Here is an 8,364-nt window from a genome sequence, read left to right as displayed (position 1 = left end):
TCCTCAAAAAATTAAAGACAGAATTATCATATAATACAAGTTCATTTGTGGGCATATACTCTAAAGAACTGAAAGCTGGGACTCAAACAGATATTTATATATCTGTGCTCATAGCAGCTTTATTTACAGTAGCTAACATATGGAAACAATCCCAGTGTCTACCAATGGATGGATGACTGGACAAGGACAATATGACATATGAGCAAATTGGAATATTATTCGGCCTTTAAAAAGAATGAAATTCTGGCATGGACATGGACACACCTTGAGGATGAGAATTGATTTCTGCAGATTGCTACCACAGCCACCTCACCCCTACTTTAGGTTACTGTGGATACCAAATGAACTGTATGCTCCTGAGTGAACTGTATGCTCCTGAGCTAGTAATATTGGACAAGGAAGGCAAAGGAAGGCAAGTACTCATTTTATCTCTCACCTTTTCATTTGTGTAAAAGGAATACACAGATGTTTTCATTTTCCCAGCCAAATGGTAAAGAAGTCATTTCTTTTTCCTCATCTAGCATGTGAAATATTAAGGAGCGTTCCTTTGTTCGAATCAATTAACAATGTATTAATGAAAACCACATGGTTCTTGGTGAATACTCTGAAATAATGAATGCTTGATAGTTTCTTCTTCATTCTAACTTTATGGCTTTTTGGTTTTATCTTATATATTTATATACTCTATAAATGCAAGTTTAATTTTTTAATGTCTGAGTTCAATGTTATGAAGTTGCATAGGATAAAGAACCATGAAACAGTGAAACGGGCATACTAAAGTAAACCAATCACAAAATTCAGTAATGTTTTACTGTGTACCATGTAAGCACACCCAGTTTAATTTAACTCAGTGCTACTGCATATAAATTGTAAGGATCTGGTCCAGAAGGAGATGAGATGAAGTTATAGTCATTAATTTATTCTTTTTAAAAATTCAACCATCAATATATATTGATAACTACATGTATTCTCAATCTGAGTCAGTTACTGGAGCCTGTTTTTATTCTTATCCTAATAAATATTTCCATATGGTCATTACTCTTCCCAGAAAATTCTATTCGTTTGTCCCGTTATGTTCATTTTCTTATGAAATCATTATTTTATCAATTTGATCTCTATATTGTTTCTTCAGATTGAAGTCTGTCCCATGACTACTTAAAGTTTTCTTTCTGTTGAAAGAAATAACAAGAGATAACAGAAAAATAATGCTTCTGAAATATTTTCTCAATTAAGTTCAACTAATCCCACTTAACTTTGTCTCATGTAAAGTATTTCCTGTTTACCAATTAAGTTTGTTTACCTTCTTTAGCAACCTAATTAATACTCACTGGAAGAAGGTAAACAACCCAAAATTTAAAAAGCACAAGGAATGTAGAAAATTATTTAAATTCACTAATTTGCTATAAGTCCCTTTCAGAGGTTTGCTTTCCATCTCTCTGCCGCTCTTGCTCTTGCCGTTTTATTCTCTTGGTGATTCAGACTCTTCAGGAATGCCAAAGGAAAATCCCATATGGATAATGTTCCATTTGATTTTGTCTGTGCTAATGATTGCCCATGATGCAAATACTCAGGAAATGTCTTAACTTACAAATTAGATATTTTTAAAAAATGAGTGAAATGATAAACACTAACCTATTTTATTTTACTATTTTTCTCCTATCATATTATCCATACATATTCATTGTAGAAAATGTAGAACAAGAAAAATAAGGATCCAAAGCATCCATAATCTTAACATTATACCCAGAAATTATCACTGACAACAGTGTATGAAATTCTGGTCTTTTTAATGCATGTTTAAATAGATCTATTTTAATGTTTTTACTGAGATAATGTAAAGATATTTTGTATCTTTTTTTAAAGTAAATACTTTTTCATTAACATCTTTCCTATTTGATAAACACATTTGTTTATTTTTTTATTATGGAAGGGCTACACTTTATTTAACCAAACTCCTATTATTGGTCCTGTAGGTTATATTCAAGTCTTAGATATTATAAACTATTAACATCATCAATTAAGTTTTGCACATTATCTTCATTATTTCTCAAGTGCACTTTTCTAGAAAGTGAAAACATTTGATAAAAGGAAGTGTCAGTAATTTTTTTAAGGTGACTCTCTCTACTTTTTCTTCAAGAATAATCAAAGCAATGATAAACTGATCCCCTAAGTATCTTTTTGAGTATTTTCCCTTCCTATGAAGGCAGAGTAAAACCCATCGAGATCCTTTTTTTTTTCATTGAGATCTTTTTGACTCCGTTTTCTTCCAATGCAGGGCAGCCCCAACTTTGAGAAATCATAATGACAGAGGAAGCAACAGGTGCTTAGAGATGTAGATTAAACTACATAAAATTGCCATTTTTGTAGGCCAAAAATGTCTGGAAACAGGCAATTTTATGTTGCTCAAAATCACTTAATCTAATAGTGCAAATGGCTTTTTCTCTGGTCTACCTCATTTAGAGTATTTTGTTAGTGTCATGTGTTTTGGTGCCCTCAGCAGGTTTTTTGGGGGGGCGCGGGGGGCTTGTGATAGAGAACATTGCTTATTGTATCAAAGTGGTTAACTGGCTTTTGTATAGTATATGTATCAAGTCAAATAAAATATATTCCCAAAATGTAAATAGGTTCTGGGTACATTCTGAATGATTACAAGTTATATTAAAGGAGAATAATAAGAATGCTCCAACATAAAGTTGTGCACATTAATTGAGAGGATGTTCTGATTTCATTTTAAGGAAGAAACTATCCCAAAGTAGTACTGGGCATTCTGAGCCATCTAAATAGATACCAGCAGTTATACTGTTGGCTCAGAATTTAAAATTATGGAAATTCTACATTGGCATGCTCTGCGGGCCAACATAAAGGTACTGTAACGTATGCCTATGAAAGAAAATATAGAACTTTCATGCATCAAATGAGCAACGCTTGACAGGCAGTTCCATTTTGATATGGGTCATGCAGCTGATAACTACCACGCTTTTTAAAGGTTACATTTTAAAGGTTACATTAATGTTGAAGCTGTGCATGAAGATGAGTACCCTGTGTAACCATAAGCTTTATATTTCATTCATCTCTTGTCATCTTAAAAATATAGTTAGTGATACAAATGGGACATAACATTTTGAAGAGCTCACTTGGTATGATAAAGACTTACCCAACCAAAGTACCATTTTTTTCTGAGTAGTAATTCCATTAAGGGGGAAAAAATCCGTATGACCTTATTTTTTTCCTGTCTGCTTTCAATCATACCACAATATTATGAAACAAATTACTACTAACAGTGAGACTCATATTCAGGAATGAAATGGGTGAGCCCATGGAGGCAAATGATTGGCACAGTGCAAGTTTCCTTTTATCAGTTACATCGCTCAACAAAATACCAATGTTTCCTTTTATCGATTACATCACTCAACAAAATACCAGTGGCTCTACAAAGTCGTGAAATACGATGCACCCCATTTACTGAACACTAGGATGTACTCATGTAGATTCATTCTAGAGCTCATCGATAAACAGATCAGAAATTCAATCACTTTAGATCATAATTCTCACCTGCAAAAAGCTAGGTCACTTCCAAGAAGACACTTAATTGTATAGGGTCCTGGTATTATCTATAAAATGGAGATAACAGTGTTCAATTTCACCACAAAAATATGCAGTACTAAAATCAAACTGATGAGGCATGAACCCAGAGCCTTAAAACCTGCATCTATTAATAATTTGAGACTTTTCATAGATCTCTCCAGACACACACTTTTTACTTTGATAAGTTTTTTAAAGTGACTCATTCATTCCACAAATATGTATTGAGCACCTGTTGTGTACTAGGCACCGTGCTAGCTGTTGAAGATAAAGCAGGGAACTGGACAGACATAGCCTCCTTCTCATCAGGAAAATGGAGAGAAAAACACTGAACTGAGGGAAAAACTTAGAAACACATGGAGTCTTTTGGTTTCATTTTTGATCTCCATTGCTCACCAGTAGTCCCCCGATCAAAGTTTAAGATTCTGTTACTGAGTTGAGTGGTTTTTAAGCTCTGTTCACTGCAGTACTACAGCTCTTTGGGTGGGAAATGTGAGAAGAGTAGAGAGTGCTGAGCAGGGTCTATGAGAAGAACCCTGACTACCCACTGCAGACTCCACCATCACAATTCACTTTTAACTGTTTTTACCTATCACAAAGATTTTATTTGGGGGATGACTGTACTTTGCTATTTGTTAGAAAAAAGAAGAAACTCTCAGGATTAAAACAAATCTTTTATCTTTCAGATAGGGCTATTGAGAAAGAGAGTAATAAATAGACTTGTTAAAGGTGTTGAAATAGTAGCACACCAAGGGTTCTAACCCAGGCCTCTGAAGAATTAGTGTAGGGCTTTTTGTACTTTGTTCTTCAGTTGGTTAGGCATATACTCAGCTGCCTGTGGAGTAACTTGCAATTTTTAGCTTTTGAATATTATAATCTTAGAGCTAGAAAAATGTTAAGAGTTATCTAATGCAAGCCCTCCATGCTATGTTAATAGTGTTTTTCCTACTGTGGACTATGATCATTAGTTGGTCAAGAAATTGATTTAGCAGGCAACAACCAGCATATATATCTTTTAAGATGAAAGAGAATAGGACAGAAAATATCAAAATGCATATTGTGTGGGATAAGACTTAAGAGTTTATATGTCATAAAACCTGTACATAAGTGTTTAAAATATATATATACACATGCACATATAAAAAAATTCACCAAAAATAAAAAAAATTCATACACAGATAAATACATATATATGTGTATACACACACACACACACACACATATATATATGTGTGGTCATAAATAAAATAAATGTATTTCTCACTATGGACATGGTCAAAAAGGTTCAAATATCACTGATACATAGGAACCCCTTTACCATTACTCTAAGATGAAGACTCCAATAACAGAGTCACAGAGCTCTCATTCCTTCATCAGGCAACCATTTCTAGTCCTATTAGATCAAGATAGCCATAAAACATTATCCCTTGATCATGTTATTATTATTATTATTATTGCCAATTAATCATTTCATATTTCCTCAGTACATCCCCCTGTGTTAATTTCCAGACCTGATTTCACACCCTGGATGTTGCCAACGGCTTTCTCAGAATGAAACATTCTTAATTCAAAATAATCCTTTTGCTCAAATCAGCTACATAACGAAAATAGGGAGCCTTCTGTTCAAAAATTCTTAAGACTTTTAGAACAGGGACTACAGAACATTAAGACAAGCATGGAGTCCTTATAGGCACTGGGCCCACAGGTAGCGTGTCCATGAAGTTGGCCCTGTCTAGAGACTACCTGCCTCTCACAAGGTAGCCTGGGTGTTTGTGGCTGGTGTTTCAAGACTCACTCCTCTATTATCACAGCTCTGACCACTGGAGCTTATTATTTCCAGAGTGAGCAGTGACTGTAAATGACCCTTGCCTACGAAACTCCAGCTAGTCTCCTAGCACACTGGGAAGAACTCAGCCTGCTTTGTGCATTCTCATTTGCCTTAGCCATACCACCCCCTTGCATCCCTGTTCCTCCAGCATGGAGGTCTTTGATGTGAAATTTCATGCTCAATCTCATGGTAGCCAGACCCATGAGTTATGCTGTGCTCAGGGTTCCATAGACAGCAGTGTTTAGCATGCCTGGCTACCAAGATCAATTAAAAAATGCTCTGTTTAAGTACTGAGTTGCTCATTAAAATGCCCTAAGTTGATAAGATATCCTTAAAATAGATGTTGTGTAAAAAATCCCAGCAAATCTGTGAAAGCTGAATACTTAATGAAAACTAAATGTGATATTACTTAGAAAGATGGCTATGAGAAGTCTATCTCACATTAACAAACAAGCCAATTAAGATAATTTCATCCTAAGATAATGAAAGCAATCAGGTCTTTATTTTAGAAGGATATCATGAGTAAGAAGTCTCAATCTTTTATTTTAGAAATATTCTTCTAAATTGCAAATATTTTAAAACACAGGTCATTTGAAATTTTAGGATAAATATTCATTGAATATCAAAATAGTATCTAGGGACCAAAGTTAAATTAACTATATTCTTTCAAAGTCATTATTATGAAATTTCCCTTATATCTCTTAAAGCGAGTAGAAATAAGTATTGACATATGCAATTTAATGTATTATAAGTATTGGCACACTTTTTAGAATGGACTGTTCTAGGTAAAGTAAGTCTCTCTTTAATATAAAATTCTGTTCTTGGGTCTGTAATTTTTTGCTTTTGTTCCACTCTCATTTAAACAGAGATTGTTCTAGGGATACCTGGGTGGTTCAGTTGGTTGAATGTTCAACTCTCCATTTTGGCTCTGGCCATGATCTTGTGATTCTGGAATCCAGCCCATGTGCATGAACTCTTTACTCACCTGGGAGTCTGCTTCAGGAGTCACATCCTCTCCCTCTGTCCCTCCCCCCATGCTCTTTCTTGCTCTCTAAAATAAATAGATAAATCTTTAAAACAAAAACAAAAACAAAAAACAGGGGGCAGCTGAGGTGGCTCAGCGGTTTAGCGCCACCTTCAGCCCAGGGTGTGATCCTGGAGACCTGGGATAAATAAATAAATAAAATCTTTAAAAAATAAAAAAATAAAAACATAAACAGGGACACCTGGGTGGCTCAGCAGTTGGGCTTCTGCCTTCAGCTCCTGGGTTCTGGGATGGAGTCCCACATCGGACTCCCTGTGGAGAGCCTGCTTCTCCCTCTGCCTGCGTTTCTGCCTCTCTCTCTCATGAATAAATAAATAAAACCTTTTAAAAAATAAACATAAAAAATAAACATAAAAAATAAAATAAAATTTAAAAATAAACATATTATTCTCATGTTAATTTGTTTAATTAAAAGAAATTCATTATTTTTTAAAGATTTTATTTATTTATTCATGAGAGACATACACACAGAGAGAGAGGCAGAGACACAGGCAGAGGGAGAAGCATGGTTCCTGCAGGGAACCTGATGTGGGACTCGATCCCAGGACTTGGGATCAGGCCTGGAGCCGAAGGCAGACACTCAACTGCTGAGCCACCCAGGCGTCCCAAAAGAAAATTATTTTAACGCTGCATTCTAAAAGAAGTCTCTGTCATAGCTGACCCAATGCATGCCACCAGACTGTGAGGCTCTTAGAGAGGAGCTGTGACTCTCACTACATATCCCCGCAGTGTTGGACTTGCAAAAAATCATCAGCAAATATTTACTGAATGACTGAGATACTGAATGCATTCTCCACCCAGGCCTCCACAATTTGGAGACTCTCCTTACTGAGAAATCATCACTCTGATTTACACACATTTTTTTCAGTGTTAGGAAAATAACTTTGCATTTTGGTTTTTGGAACTGCTTCCCAAATAGCTCAACATGAGTGGAGGGCATCTCAAACATTTGTCTCCTTCAAGATCTTCTTGTACAATACATATTAAATAGAATGAATGTCTGTATCATTCAGGACTTAGGCAGAAGTAGTAGGTTTAATTTGTTTTAGGCTCCATCTCCCTGGATTTTAACAGCCCTCTCCCTCCTGAGTCTTGCCATTTCTTTATCTGCTGCTCAGCTAACTGAAGATGAGCCCTTGAGAAATTCACCTTAAGGGGCACCTGGGTGCCTCAGTGGTTGAACATATGCCTTTGGCTCAGGTCATGATCCTGGATTTCTGTGATTGAGTCCCATATCAGAGTCTCTGCAGGGAGCCTGCTTCTCCCTCTGCCTATGTCTCTGCCTCTCTCTCTCTCTGTGTGTCTCTTGAATAAATAAATAAAATCTTAAAAAAAGAGAAATCCACCTTAAGAGAGAGAAAGGAGATATTTCTATGTACATGGCTCTATTAATAGCCTTTTCTTAGGTGGAAATCTGCTTATATCAAGATACCAGTACCATCTACTACACCATTATGTGAGTGACAATAATGCTTGTCACCCAGAAGGTGAAATGTAAGGAATCCTTCACTGATCAAGAGTCAACTGAAAAAAAATTGTAAAGACAAGAATTATACTGATTCCCAGGGAAGGACATACTTCTGTAAAAAATAATCTCACAGAAACCTATGGAGAATTCTGGAGGCACCTGCCTGGCTCAATTGGAAGAGCATGCAGCTCTTGATGTCAGAGTTATGAATTTAAGCCCCATGTTGGTTGAAGAGATTACTTTTAAGAAATAAATAATTTTTAAAAAGAAAAAAGAAAGAAATCTATGGAGAATTCTAAATCCTGTTGTGCATGATCAGACACTCAGGCTTTCCCTTCCTTTCCCTTTTCTTCCTTCCTTTCCCTTCCTCTTTTCCTCCCTCCCTCTTCCTTCTCATCGTCCTCCTCATTTAGTGGGAAGGCAATAATAACTTGCAGACTG

This window comes from Canis lupus, chromosome 14 (assembly GCF_003254725.2).
Source record: "Canis lupus dingo isolate Sandy chromosome 14, ASM325472v2, whole genome shotgun sequence".
Classification (NCBI taxonomy): domain Eukaryota; kingdom Metazoa; phylum Chordata; class Mammalia; order Carnivora; family Canidae; genus Canis; species Canis lupus.
Note: the sequence above shows the minus strand (reverse complement) of the source record.